At 46.6% G+C, this 15,893-nt stretch overlaps 1 long non-coding RNA gene across 1 annotated transcript; it reads left to right on the top strand.

Annotated features, from left to right (window-relative positions):
* The first annotated feature begins 226 nt into the window (after nt 1-226).
* Nucleotides 227-2,701, top strand: LOC119381269 (uncharacterized). Its single transcript, XR_005181348.2, has 3 exons — nt 227-298; nt 1,456-1,544; nt 2,629-2,701. It is a non-coding gene; the product is annotated as an uncharacterized LOC119381269 (long non-coding RNA).
* Nucleotides 2,702-15,893: the final 13,192 nt, after the last annotated feature.

Here is a 15,893-nt window from a genome sequence, read left to right as displayed (position 1 = left end):
TTTCTTCGCCTTCGCGAGGTCGGTGACGCGCGCAGCGACGCCACAGGCCACAACACGTACAAAATGTAAAAATTTCAAGTGGTAGGGCTGGCGGATTTGAAGCGCAAGACCTCCATTCTGGCTACGCCACTGCATATACGTGGAATACTTGCGCGCATGCGCTATAACTGCGCACTACGTGTTCTTTCGTCATCGCTGGGCGCTAATGGAATCGCTTCACTCTCGTAGGTCAACAATTTCGTGATATTCCTGGTGCACGTGTTCCCACCCGAAGGCAGGTTCAACCACAAGGAACCAGGTAAATATGTTCATCAATAACACCGGCTGGTGGGCGAGTTGGTACTCCGTATCTTATGTTTTAGCGCAAGGAAACGCGAGCACGAAAAAGAAGACACGAGGACTCGGCGCTGCGTCCTCCTGTCTTCTTCCGCATGCTCGCGTTTCCTTGCGCTAAAACATAAGAAATATGTTCAGTTACTCCGCATTTTTTAACAACTTACGAAGCACGGTGCTTCAAAGCAGCTAGGCTACACGTGATTCGTGGACGGCTCGAGTCAATAACACGCATATAATAAAGGGGGAAAATTTCAGCCAATTCATCGCCGTGAAAACCGTCGGACGGCGAAGCTGTAAGCGGGCGAGTTTGTGATTGGCTGGCAAAATCACGTGGTGTCGGGGATCCGCCGCTATAGATTTGAAATGCGCGCTTACAGCTGACTGGACTTGCGGGTGCATAGCCTAGTAGTTATGGCAGTTGCGACAACACGGGCCCAGGTTCAAACCCTGCCTCGTCATGGAAATTTCTTTCGTTTTATTTATTTATTTATTTATTCACTTACTCTCTGGTCACGCCAGATTGTCCCAATCCTCACTTCTGTGCAAGTGCGTAGCTAGAAATTTTGTTCGGGGGGGGGGGGGAGGTGGAGAGGGGGAGGCCTCACCCCTTTTTCTATCAGTATCACACGGTGACTTCTGATACCGATCGGAGCTGATCCGAAGCAGATATCTTAATCGTGATTGACTCATTTAAGCAAACTGCAGAAAGTCCAATCACTGTTTGAGAAGTTTGATCCCGATCGGGTTTAACCTCGATCAGCAGTGCACCGTGTGACACCGTTATCATGTATGCTTGCGCATGTGTTTTTACATACGAGCATACATATACACATACAAAACGTAAAAAAATCGTAAAATGAGGGTCTGAACCCCCTAAACCAACCCATGTTTACGCCAATGCTGCTGCGACATTGGCAGAATGGCTCATTACTCGTATGTATTGCCGAAATCGTTCGTAAAACAAATGCCCTCCCTATGGCCTGTGAGAGCCATCTTGGTTGAAGTTGAAGAACGCCTGAACGGCTGCACCATTACGAAACGCCCTCATCTTTACCTTGTGTGTCTTCTTGCTTTTCAATGTAGTGATCTCGTTGCTTTTGGTATACTCTTTCTCATTAGGTCACATGATCTACATCACCGGCGTGAAGACCTTCGAGAGCGCAGTCAGCGTGATTGTGGATATCATGACCATCATAGGAGTGTGGGACGTAAGTAGGCTGTGTACGCGTGCATGCAGCCTGCGTGATTACTGTTGAATTCGCGGCTGCTGGCGCACTTATGCAGTGACGCTTACTGAATGTCGTGGTCAGGGGCGTAGCCAGGGGGGGGGGGTGTTAACTTTCCTCTCGGAAATTTTCAATTTTGCTTGCGTATATATACATGCACATACAAAATCACGCACGAACATACATAAAGTATGGTTGAAACACCGCCCCCCCCCCCCCCCCCAAAAAAAAAATTCTGGCTACGCCCCTGGTTGTTGTGGAGATGTGTATGCGTGGAAACTGCCAAAGTGAATAAGTTTTCACTTATACGTCTGGTATATAGGGCAGTGGCGACAGGATGGTTGTACAGCGAAGTTGATTTCGCTTGACTTACGGTATATGAAATGAAGAAACACGCAAAGAAATCGACATCACAGGTGGCTTATCGACACGGCGACCTTCTTTTTGATGTCATGTGCTCCACTGTGGCGGTGCCTTGTTTTCAGAAGACGTTAAAGAAGCTCCGAGACGTGTTTTAAACTCGTCATTTTTTTTGCTTTAAATATTTGAAAGCGTTATTGTGCACTAAATAATATAATAGTCAGTCTTCAGCCAGTATCGTTCGGTTTCCTTGGCTATTGAAGATGTCTAGTGTTTCGTGACGTCATGATGCAGGCAGTGGTCACGTGGGAGCATGACATCGCGACGTTTCGGCACTCACTACGTCTCGTTCGGTCTCCTACTATGCTACTAGAGAGGCTACCGAGCGAATCGGAGCGCGTGTAAGATATCGCAATGTGTTGATCTGATGTGAGCATTCTTTTCCTAATTTGACGACGCGGTAGCCACCTCGAAAACGAAGCCCAATGTGGCTAATTAAAGACAAGTTAATCGTAGCATCTTGATGCTTGGCAAAGTTACTTTTACGGTGTGTATTTCTGTGACCTACTCAAGCACAAACGATTTCAAAATGTCACTGCTCCTTTAAGTGATGCGTGGTTGTATCCAGTGCCCAAAACAAATTTTGTGGCGAGAAGGAAGGTCATTGGAGAAGAACACTGATAATCTTTCTCTTTCGGTTTACCAGATGGACAAGCGTACTACTACGTCCCGTAAGCAAGCATATGGATACCGCCACAAGTTGATTGCTCACCTGAAGGTAGGTGCTTTTGAGCCTGTCTCCACATGAACTACGCCGTATTGGCGAAGTAGGCGATCTGGTGAACGTTCATCGCAGACGTGCAAGGCGCATTTCCTGATGCTATTTGTTTACTGCATCTGACTCAGGAGCGCTACCGCTGTTTAGTGAATTGTAGAAAGTTATATCAGAAGTGTTCGTAGGAACAAGCGTCAACCACTCGCGACGTTGAATATATCGTTAACGAAGGCGTCCGGCCAATGGCAAAAAACACTCGAGCAGGAAAAGCTTTTTGAATTCGGTCCGTGATGCTCAACCTTTTCCTTTTTTTTGTTTTTAGGTGAATGAGGGAAAAAAGCTGCTTAGTTCTGATAACTCTCGCTCCAGTGATGTCATTGTTGCAAGAGTTAACATCGTGCGCGTTGCAACAGCGCATGCTCGCGCTTTGGTTGACACAGCGACATAGGTCGGCCGATAACCTGCATACTCATGTTCATTCAGCAATATTTTTGCAGACTATATGCTCACCCACACTCACGTGTACTCACGATTATATGCACTCATTCATGTTCCTGGCCAGCCCTCATTCTACACACACATAGGCGTGCGCAGTGTTCCCCTACAGGGGGGGAGGGGAGGGGGCGGGGGCGAAGGCGGGCCAAATTTCATTACAGCCCTCCTCCCCCTCCCTATTAAGTCAATGTGTGGGGCAGACTTTGCGCCCCCCTCGGGGTGGCCGCCCCCTTGCCCCCCCCCCCCCCGCGCACGCCTATGTACACACCGACATTAAATGTTACCAATGCTAACTGAAATTAAATCCCCAGCACTCGATCGCGTACGTGCATTCACACGTTCTCACTCGCCATTCACAAATTCGAATTCGTCTATTCACACTTCCCCAGAACCAACTCACATTCATAGTCATGTCCTTGCAAAAACTAACTTTCAGATGCTCATTTATACTCTTCTTCAGTACCACGGTGTAATGATATTCCGGTACTGACTCCCATTGATATTCGTGCGCACGGGGGGGGGGGCGCCCCCCGCCCCTATTCACCTAAGAGGAGGGACGCAAAGTCAGCCCCACACATTGACATAATAGGGAGGGGGGCGCTGCGACGAACCTTCGCCTAGAGTGCACCCTACCTTCGCCCCCTCCCCCCCCTGAAGGGGAACCCTGCGCACTCCTATACTCCCATTTGTACCCACTTACTATCGATAGCGCTCACTCCTCGTCCGTACTTACGTTCACTCATGCCCTTCGTTATTAACGTCTGTGAAATGAGTGTGGAGTTAAGTATGAGGTAGCATACTCGTGAGGCGATGTCAATGTATGCGCGCCGAATATTTGATGACCTTTCATGGTAGATTTAAACTTCGCGCCTCCAGTGCTTGTTGAAATAAAGCAGCCGGCAGTCGAGAGATGGCGCTACCAGTCTGGAATCGGGTAGTTTGGAATTTATTGCACTAATGGCGCGAACAGACGGCGTCTCGAACTCGATTATTGTGGCGCACGACTCTGAGTCTCTGAGAACAGAAATGGAGAAATGGTAGTATTGTAGACACGCTGTTTCTCACTTAGCGCTGCCTTCGAAAGAAAGAGGCGGTCAGGCATTGTTGCTGGGCCTGCGTTGTGGGCAGGGTGTCGGAACGAAATGTTTTTCGTTTCGGTTTTAGTTTCGTTTCACCGCAAAAAGTTCCGTTTCGTTTCTGTTCCGGAACGAAAAAAAAATGTTCCGTAACGGTTCGTAACGGTATTTTTTATGGAAAAATTTGAAGTTAAGGTAATCATAGAGAACATTGGATTTGTGATATAGTTACTTGCCCTGCTCTTAGGAAAGTGGGACAAGGGTAAAATACGTTCTTCAGAGGAGCGGAAGTAATTGTACCACGAGTTTCTACCAACTAGCACAAACCAGTATTAATTTGAAAGTCATAGTATTTATTTTCTCAAAAGACAAATACGAATTTTTCAGTGGGCTCAATGCTTTGTGTCAAGGGAGTGAGCACGATCTCAGAAACAGCACGTCATTGAGTGTACTCTCTGATGTGCGAGACCGCTGTTCTGATAAAGAGATCGCCAGGCCTGCGCGACACACGTAGCACAGTCACAACGAAAGCTGGAAGAGCGGACTTTGTAGCGCCCGCTGTAGAGTCTCTTGGGGCAATAATACAAGTACACATGCGAGGTACCCACTACGCCGTAAATCATCCCAATTCTTCTGAAGTAGAGAAGTTCCCACTATGCCATTTTTCGTCATTCTTCGGAGTCTCGTGGTACACGCTAAACATATGTAAGGCATTATGTGCACTTTGCGCTGTGACTGATGATGATAAAGAATTATGGCTGAGCACTTTGCAGTGGGGGGGAAGCAGTGTGGCGGAATGGGCGCCTCCATTCCATTTCAATTCCATTGCGGGGAATTAGAACTTGCCGCAATTTCATTCCTTTTAATTCCTCGGAATGAAAAAAACTTAGCGCATTCGGACTCTGGGAATGGCCGGGCAGTTCAAATCCATCAATGTAATTCCTCCACGTAAGAAGGCATCGAGGTAAGAATGAACGCCCCTTAAAGCTAATGTCATCGGATGCATTAAGAACTGCAAGAGTACGCAAAACAGGTTACCAAGATCGAGGGATAGTAGCTTGGTTACATATCTCGTGCAGTACAACCACCCTACTAATTCCCATAGGGGCAGTTCTCCCGCTACCTATAGTATTTGCATGGTCAGCATGTTTGAACGAATGGTGGTGTTTTAATATTGTTTATGCTTAAATGTGTTAATGCTAAAATGATGACGTAGCCTATTTTTATGCTTACAAAAGTAGTATTCAAGAAAACTAAGCAGTTTTGCCACGCGTCTGGAGCGGTTGTGAATATGGAGAAAAATAAGATTTGGTTAATGAGGAATAAGACCCTCAAGATCTGCTGGCATTAGTTGGAACAGTGCAGCGCTCGGGCACCTTGTGCCTTTGTATTGAATACGGAACACTGGGCCGCACTGCTCGTCAGCACTCACGCTTGTCAAGCGCTCCTCGCAAGCATAGAAGCACTAGCGTCGCATTGTTGTGGAAGACCCGACTGCCACGCAGAGGGCGCAGGTTGAAATGCCATCCGATCCTAGAAATTTGTTTCTCATTTATTTTTTTTTTTATATCACGCGTTAGCGGTCATGGACACCGGCGGCGGTGGAAAACTATGGCGCCAAAATCAGCTGTTGTGATCTCATAACAGCTTTCTCTGTAACAAACTTCGGCGCCGACAATGCCCTCTCTACGCTGGCCTGCGTGACAGGCGCGCAAAAATCCACTTGCGTTAATATAAACATCTCTGGTTGCCACTGTTTTCGTTTTTCGCACAATTTCAACATATCTTTGCTTTGGAATTCCTGCCTGAGGTACGCGCTAATACCGTACCCTAAGATATGCTCACATTTCACGAGCTCAGTTGCTCCGGATTGCGAAGTTTTCTCGTGAACCGAAAAACGATTGAAAAAATTTCGTTTTCACTCCGGAACGAAATAATAGATAAAGTTTCGGTTACGTTTTCGTTCCGGTCCAAAATATCGTTTTTTTCGTTTTTCGTTTTCGGTTTTCGTTCCGTTCCGACACCCTGGTTGTGGGAATACATTAACATAGCAATAAAGTTTTCAGCGAGATTTACTAAGAATGTATCTGCTCGTTTTTTTTTTTTTGTAAAGCTAGTGTCGGCGCATGTAACATTATTCTTCGTGGTGAATCTGCATGTGTCGGCTGACCAACACTTCGATAAGAAGCTCCTCTCAATGCGCCGAAGCTGACGACAAAAGAATTCGCCTGGCAAAGGCGCATATTGCCACAAGCACTCGGTGACTTCGAAGTTAGTTTTCGCAAATTTTGTTCGAGGTACGCTTCGGCCGTAAACGTTCATTCAACGTGTCATTCCTCGAATTGTGGTGCTCAGGAAGGTTTTTTGCAATCACAGAATCAAAGCCACAATAGTGCCTCTTTTTGTGTGTGTGTGCACTTATCCTCAGACTACAGCATGTGAATGACGGCACCAGCATTCATAGGCAGTACTGTCGTATAACAATGCTAATTACATTTATGACCTGAAAATGTGCGCGTTAAGCGCCTTACGGTGGTAATCGAAATGACTCGCGAGTTTGGTTAGCGACGGAACAAAAGCCCCTGCTCAACACAGAAACATTGTACATTAATTACTTATTTTAATTACTCGCATGGCGACGGCATGTCAAAGAAATCTGGCAAAGGCGGGGTACGAAGCAACAAAAAATACAGCATTACGGGGTGCGAGAATCATGCACACGCAGAAGAACACGATAAAATAGGCACATCGATACGAAACTAATATTGTCTAATAATAATATCTGGGATTTAACGTCCCAAAACCACGATATGATTATGAGGGACGCCGTAGTGGAGGGCTCCGGAAATTTCGACCACCTGGGGTTCTTTAACGTGCACCTAAATCTAGGTACACGGGCCTCAAACATTTTCGCCTCAATCGCAAATGCAGCCGCCGCGGCCACTAATATTATCTAGACGAAAAAGGAACGCATGAAACTACAATGCAGATGCAATAACGCACACTTTAGCAATCAAAGAAAAAGCGAAAAATTCAGTTAATGAATTTGGTCGGATAATGCTGTTAATAAAATAATTATAGTCCCAGAATATTCGTGAAAAAAAATACAGCAGTCAATACAAGAACGAAAAGACCCGACGGTTAGATCGCTTCTTCTCTGACATGTCGAATAGCCAGAAGAAAAGCACACTGACTAATGAACTTAATTAATTATTTGCTACTTCCTTGTCTGGATACAAAAAAAAAACACACAGAAAATAAAGCCTAGTCCTGCGCAATGAGTTGAAGCAGCACTTTGTGCACTCTGCTATGCTGTTCGCATGAATACGCATGCGCATGTCACATGACGGCAACAAAATTCGGATCCATGTGTGGTTTCTTTGAAAATAAGATTGTATGTGCGAGCCTGTCATTGTCTGACGTGACTTGTAGTATTTGTGCTGTTTCGTGTTGTTGTTTTTTCTGCACCAGGAACCAAAACGTGCGCTGCTCCTATTTATAGTCTGGTCAATCACCACGTCACCGGCGAGCGTTGGCACCGACATGGTCTACAATTACTACTCCAGCGGTGGGAACGTGAGTACTCTCCCAGGGTTGCATTCAGCTTTCGCTTGTAACAAATTAAAAAAAAATTGAAAGTATCGATCACAAACGTTCACTCTCTACTGTCAGCGGACACACTGTAAAGAAATGTTTTTGTCTCATTGAACATCATAAAGCGTTATTAGATAATTCGTGGCAATATTTCTGACGAACAGTATAATATTAGCTGTGGTGTAGCCAGGGGGCGATTAAGAGGTCCAACCTCCTTCTCCTGAAATCTTTAAACACACGCGCTAACATACATAAAGGAGATCGGACCCACTCCCCCAAGGGAAAAATTTCTGGGTATGCACATGAATATTAACCTAATGTACCTGCATGTATGACTGAACGCACCAGTCAACGCAATAGTCATAAGTCTCCGCTGTAAAATCATTGAAGAACTGCAAAAGACCATGAGCGCAAATTCTGTTCCGTGCTGCAGAATAGGACAAAAGAAGGAAGTCAGGAAAGGTGGAGGCAAATGGGAGAGAGAGGAAAGGAAGAGTAACCAATACAAAACTCCCCATCGTGTAACTAGATACCCGTCAGCGTTCTTGATGTTACAATCAGCGTCAAAAGTTTAAGGACTACGAGACATAAGCAACAGCCGAATATTCTTGCTGTTTCGGCACGGTCGGAGCCTTAAGTTTAGATTCAAGGCTCCGACCTAGAAACGCGCTAGCAACATGTACTGCGCAGTTCGACCAAACACGGTCACAAATTGCTGAGAAGTATAAAGCTTTCTCAGACCTAGTGGTCTCTAAACTTTTGACGTCGACTGTAGGCATGCCGCCTAAAATGGAATCGCCTAGCGCAGGACAGGGTGAGTGGAGATCGTTGTGGGTGGTCTCCGTCGTGCAGTGGACGTAAGATATGCTGACAACGATGACGGACACGATGACGAACCGTCTAACCCGCATCTCATTTTCGGCCCCTCAGGGAACATGCAAGATCCCATAAGCAAAAAGCTTTTCACAGTTCGATTGCTTACCATGAAAAGTACAAGAAATTTCTCTCAGCGGAAGTACAAGTGGGAGAACAATGCTCTTACGAGACATCATGTCTTCCTCTTCATGGAAGGACAAGACGCCATGAGTATTGAGTCGGACAGAACGCCATGAGTCGACGAATATTCCGATGCAAGAATTTCTCCGATACGGGCTCTCAGGGGTGTAGACAGAAATTTTTTTCGGGGGGGGGGGGGGGGGGGGGGTTCAACCGTACTTTATGTATGTTCGTGAGTGTGTTTGTATGTGTGCGTGTACGTATACGCAAGCAAAACTTAAAAATTTCTGGGGGGGCGGGGTTGAAGCCCCAACGCCCCCCCCCCCCTGGCTACGCCCCTGCGGGCTCTTTAACGCTGTACCGCGTTAAAAAGCATAGATGCGTACTGATGCACACCTTGCTTGTGATAAAGAATGCAAAATAAGACGAAAACAATACGGCAATTCGCACAAGTACAGCTGAATAATTTGTGCACTTTTTTCTTCCGTTTGCAGACGGACCTGTTCATAATGAACGCTGTGATCCGATGTTCGATTGAAGCGGCTAAGGTAAGTTGAAAGGGGGGAGTACCACTGCAATTCATTTGTTATAGATCTTAGTACGGTTGGTGGCTTGGTTTATGGGATTTAAAGTAAAAAAAATAGGTTAGTTTAGACTGATAAGTTATAGTCCGAAAACTGTAATGCCGTTAATTTCACCAACATAGCGTAACTAATAGATGAGGAAATAAATGTCAAGAGTATCGCTTTTAACATTCCCACTGAACTCTCCGATGGTAACGTCCCGGATTTCAGTGTCTTTTCTTGTATTCTGGCCACATTGGCTCAGCAAAATTTCCTGAAACTTGGTACGTTAAGCCTCTGGTTCCCTCCGAAGGCAACGTACTTTAGTTTTACTGATTAGGAACTGCCTAGGCCTTGGACGCCGTCAAAATCTATGACGTTACGGCGACGGGGGCGGGAAGGTGGCGTCGCAACACGCATTTTCTTTTTGCGCGTTCACTCGCCTATCAAGAGTCCTCTAGCGGCAGGCGCGGTGTTTTATTGGTATCGTGGAAGAGTAATATACCTATACGAGAAAAATCGCTTTCCTCTTTAGTGTGCCTTAACGTACACTGACATCACAAAGCACGAGCCTCTAGCATTTCGCCTCCATCGAAATGCGACCACTGTGGCCGAGATCGAAACCGCGTCTTTCGGCCCAACAACCGAGCACCGTGAGCCACCGCGGCGGCCTAAATCCTAATAGAGCATCAGTATATACATGACATATGAAAGCGCAGCTTATCGAAGACCTTACCGAAAAATTCAGGCGGCATTATTAGGTTATACCGCGTTATGCTATACACCCCTTTCACATGGCTCCGTGAATTCACCTTGTGGTTTCCTGAGAACTCGTCAGTCCGTTTCCGTGCCGTTAGTATTGATCCTTTCATCCGATATAGCTGCATCCCTCATTAAGAAATTTTTTTTTTCTCTCCCTTGACTGCCAGTTCTACGTGCTTTACCGTTTCTACCGGCTCTACAATCGGTTGGGGGCAGAAGAGCGACCCATAGTTGTCGAAGGAACCGCGGCAGGTGCATCTCCCACTGTCCTGGCGGTGACCGCAAGCGGCGGTGGCGCCAGAACGACGGCCGCCGAAGCCAAGGAGTCGAGGACCGGGGCGGCACACTTTAGACGGCGCACGCCTTATGGCGCAGGACCCGTACCGACGAAGAGCGTAATGGCCACTGACGCTGCGTCTGACGACCCGAGCCTCCACGGACATAGCGCAACCGTAGTCCAGGGCAGCACCGCACTAGTGGCGCAGCATGGTCTTTCGTACCGCCGCCGCAGTACCTCCAGTCATCCTAGCGACATCGGCCAGGACGCAGCTGCTACTACTGACGGCGGTGGCCTCGGGCAGAACGTCGAGTACAAACCGGGCAACGACTTGCACTTAGGAGCGGACCTCGGCAGGGCCGGCTCGCGCAAGCAGTCGTACGAGTTTGGAGGCAGTTCCGGGTCGGCAAAGGCGTCCCCGACGAACGCAGCCTCCGATACTTCGAGTCCCGTCAGCTCACTGAGCGGGAAACCTCAGCGCAGACCAGGTCGTCGCTTGTCTATCGTGTCTCCGACGCACACCGCGATGCATGTGGCAAACGTACTGCAGCCCGTTCCAGAAACGGCACCGTTGCCCGATGGAAACGCCGCGGTGGCGGTAGTACAGTCGTCGCCAGCGTCCGCGTCGGTCCGTTCGATTCTGCGAAATCAGCAGGACGGACTCCCATCACGGCTCTACCAGAACCAACACCAGAAGACCGGGAAGGAAGAGCACGTAACTAAGCCTCTGGCAGCTCGGGAAGACGTCGCCGTTCTGATGACAGCCGAAGGCGTGGCGGCGCCGGAGCGGACTTTAGCACTGCAACGTCAGGGTCGTAGAGGCTCGACGCCCTCGTATTCGCCCGACAGGTCCGCGGCGGCGAAGGAAGGCGTGATGTCGCATGAGGAGACCTCTATGACGACGACCAGCCCCACAACGACGAGGCGGAGGGAGGACAGGAAGTCGAAGGCAGCTTCAAAAGGACGGTCGCGATCGGGCGAAAGGTCCAAGACGAGGTCCAAGTCTTCGAAGCATTTGCGCACGTCGCCGAGAACTTCATCGCTTAAGAAGACTTCGTCGCCGTCGTCACCGGAGGAGTCGACTGTGAGGTCATCGACGGACGAGAATCCCCATAATCCGTAGAACAGGATTTCTTGGTCTTTCGTCCGAGACTACTTCGTTATTTTTGGAAACGTGACTTTATGTAGGACAGTGTTCACTTATATCTTAAGTAACTGAAGTAGATCTACTTTTTCATCAATTCGTTGCAAAGAGGATCTGTGTCTGTTTAACTACGAAGTATGTCTAGTCCACCTCGCCGTTTTACGCATCTAAATGTCCGATGTGCAGAGCGTGGCCCGCACGTTACCGATTTTACGCATGTGTCTCTCTGCATAATGCGGTTACACGATCAGCGACAAGTTTTAGCCGACCAGCTCGCTGCCTGTCTTTGGTTTACGCGGAGCATTCTGTTCGGGCGTATAACTGTGGTCTAGCTCCTCACATCTGTGCCAGTTGATGTTCCTTGCACGCACACATACAATGCAAAACATTAGTATTCGTTTAGTCACGCTGTATTCTGCAGATCTACCGATGGCCAGACAGTGGCAGCCCACGTACCTTTACTGTCGGTCTGCAGAACACAGCTCGATAAGTCTCCAGAATCCCCTAAGAATTGCGGCGTAAGCCTCGCGGGCAGTCGCTGCCTGTACACGCACTTACTGACCGTGAGTGCACTGGTGATACTTGCAGCACAGTCAGGTTGATGTATTAGACGCGTTCAGCAGACGTAGTCTAATTGCTCTGATGACCACAAATCTTGAAGGCCTACTTTTTCGCTCCCAAAGAGTGCTGCTTATGCACTGCGAAGGTCCCCGCGGCGGACAATGCTGGTCAGTAACCCGGTTGAAATGGCTATGCACAAAGAATTGAATATTATCGCCGTTCTGCGACTTTTATGACCGGTCCTCACTGCCACGAGACTAAATGTCTGGTGGCAACGAGGTGTAGCACCATGTGTATCGCGCTTTGTTATTACGTGCAGCAAGATTCAGCAAGGGTTCTTGGTAGGGGTGTGCGAATAGCAAACTTTTCGAATACGAATCGAATAAGAATATCCACCTTCGAATATCGAATCGAATATCGAATATCAAAGGAAAAATGCCTCCACAGTAACGATATTTTATTTAACATGTAGCTATTTGAAAAAAAAAAACATTAACAGCCTGACTGGCAACACAACATACACTGCTATCTCCAGAACACAATGTCCAGGCTAGCACAATGCACATCAGAACACAAGCAAATATCACGGCACAATGAAAGTAGTGACTAGGTGTTATCATGAAGAAATATGAGTTGCTCCACATGATCAGGCAGCAGATCTAACAGAGACAACCCCCCCCCCCCCTGACACTGAAAAGGCACGCTCGCTTGGAACAGTAGTGGCTGGTATAGGGAAGTACATGGGGCAAAGCTTTGCCAGACTGGGGTATCTGAAGGTGCCTACAGTCCGCCACCAGTCACATGGGTCACTGTCTTTCTTCAGAAGTGGTCCCGCATAGTGAACGAGTGGTAGTGCGGCACGTTACGGCCGCATAATATTGAAAATGTATGGTTACGTGATAGCCAACAGCGCTGCACTTCGGAGATGCACCAGCAATAAATCATACGTACTGAGGCGCTCGTCGCAGGCAGATATCGTGCCTCCGTGTACTTAGGATGTTTATCGCTCCTCTCGACAACGTTTTTAGCTATACGAATGCAGCAGAGATGTGGAAGACGAGTAATTTTATGCACGATAATCGAATCGCATATTCGAATTTTTCGAATATTCGAAGTTATCGAATATTCGAAGCTTTTCGAATACACGATTTCGAATCGAATACGAATATTTCTAATGTAATATTCGACGAATATACGAAACTTTCGAATATTCGCACACCCCTAGTTCTTGGCTTTCCTAAAGGGGGCGGTCGAGAGAGAGGAGCCTGTACAGTGAGATCTTGCTATCTCTTCGAAGCATTATAGAAGAGGGAGGGGCTGCAGAAGTAGCTGTCGTGCTGTGATCGACGAACTGATTGAACGCATGCATACAGGCAGTGAGAGGCGCACTTAATCGTCGACCTACCGCAGTCGCGCGTCCAGCTCGTTGAAGGTGACGTCATCACAGACACAACCTGGCCACTCTTAGCGACTCACCTTCGTCAAGCCACCTCTCTACATTTCATCCTCCCTGACAGGAAACAACTGCAGCACCAAAAGCCGACCTGATCTGCAAGGAAAGACAAAAATGGATAAGAATATAAACCCAAAGAATGCAGGCAAGTATGAAAGCATACCAACAGAAAATAAAGTAAAATCAAATATGAGAATATCGTTTTTCTCAATAAACAAAAGCGATTCATTCTGATGGTTTTCAGCATTCTAGCATAAAGAAAATCATCACCATCGCAATAGGGTCTTTATGTGAATTTCGAGCATATGTGGTACGAAAGGTATTACATAGCATATATGTGCGTCGTCGATCCATGGAGCTGCGGTCGTATATGATGTGTGAAACAGACTCGATGCACGGAATCGTATGAAACGACTGTGGGAGTATAAAAATCTAGCGTTTCTTCAGCTTGAGCTGTCTATCAGAGGAGTAGCCAGAAATTTTTTTCGGGGGGGTTCAACCGTACTTTATGTATGTTCGTGCGTGCGTTTGTATGTGTGCGTGTATATATACACAAGCAAAATTGAAAATTTCCGGGGGGGGGGGGGCGGTGAACCCCCAACCCCCCCCCTGTCTATAGCCAGCCGAGGAACAATGGCAGGCCCTTCCCTCCAGCACCGACCAAGAAATCCAGACATGGGTCCTGGCACCAGATGTAGACGTCATCCAGAAGCACATCCTGGCGGCCTACGTAGTGTGAGCTCCAGCTCCAAATATAGCCGTATCCTAAAACAAGGTCAGGCAACCCTGGGAGCCAACGAACGTTTTCCCGCCGAGAGAGAGCGGAGAGCCGCGGTATTCGGCTTCATGCAATGTGACCGTCCTTTGTATTCTTTCTTTCTTTCTTTCTTTCTTTCTTTCTTTCTTTCTTTCTTTCTTTCTTTCTTTCTTTCTTCTTTCTTCTTCTTTCTTTCTTTCTTTGTTTCTTTCTGTGCAAGTACAGAAAATGGAGCGAAGGCAAAAGGCTTAAAAGCCTGACAAAGGGCCTTTGCTCCAGGTGTAGTGAGGCACGCAGGCCGTCATAAGCACTTTGCAGAATACAAATAGGAATGAAAGAAAAAATAAAAAAAGGTACATGTGCAAAATAATGTAGCAAATGCAGCAATAATAAAGCATTATTTCTAGTATCGAAATGTATACACTACAATCGTAATGTTCAACATACCAATTTGACTTAGTTGCGAGTGCTCATCGCAATACCTAAAGCATACAGAAACGACAAATAAAAAATACACAGGGATGCTCGGGGAAAAAGTACACAAATATACGATTAGGAATTGTCATACGGTGTAGTATTTGTACCAGAAAAACAAAACAAAAAAAACATGAGATAAAATATGGGCAAACAGGAAACAAAAACAGTAGTCAAGAAAATTCACTGTTGTTTTCAATCAGTACCATCCTGATCATTTGCTTAGAAACTGTGCAGTTTATATCTAGAAGGCTGTCGATTTTGTTTAGAAAGGTGGGTACCTGGAAAGATGTGTGTTGCCGTCCGTAGATCGTTCGAGTCTTTGGAGTCCTTCTATCATAAGTACGAAAATCATACAAAGAACCACGAGGATCCTGCGAATGCTAGAGTCTATTGCGTTTTGTGTACTGAAATAACTTAAAATAGTAAATCTGGCTGGCTTTGAGCATACGATATTTCGAAAATAGCGGTTCTGTCCGCAAGTCACGTATAGGGCCACGAAAATTCTCAAAGATTCTCAGGACCCTCTTTTGCAAAATAACCAATTTAGAATAGTTCGTTAGTGTTGTAGTCCCCCACACACGCGCGCAATAAGAAAGTCGTGAGTAGAAGAGAGTGTAATAAAGTGTATTTTTTAGCCACAGTGGTATGAAAGAATTTAACCTGTATAAGCATCCATACTTTTACTCAGTTCTGACATTAACTTCGCTATATGCTCATTCCAAGATAAGTCTTCTTGAAACCAGACACCTAGAAACTTCTGACTCTTAACTTGTTCTAATATATGGCCCTGGTATCTAATAGTCATATTAAAATTTCTTGGCTGATTCACGGGGGCAGACAGCATGTACTTGGTCTTATTTGCGTTTAAGCACAACTTAGTGAGTTTCAACCATGACGAAAGCTGGTTCAAAAAAAGGTTCAGGTTCCCTTCTAGGTCGACAAGTGAAGAACCCTCAAAAAAGATGTTAGTATCGTCCGCATATATTACTAGTTTGGGGCAATCTGGAATGTGGCAGAGATCATTAATGTAAATTATAAATA

Source organism: Rhipicephalus sanguineus, chromosome 2 (assembly GCF_013339695.2).
Source record: "Rhipicephalus sanguineus isolate Rsan-2018 chromosome 2, BIME_Rsan_1.4, whole genome shotgun sequence".
In the NCBI taxonomy this organism is placed as follows: Eukaryota; Metazoa; Arthropoda; class Arachnida; order Ixodida; family Ixodidae; genus Rhipicephalus; species Rhipicephalus sanguineus.
Note: the sequence above shows the minus strand (reverse complement) of the source record. Positions and strands in the feature narration are given on the sequence as shown.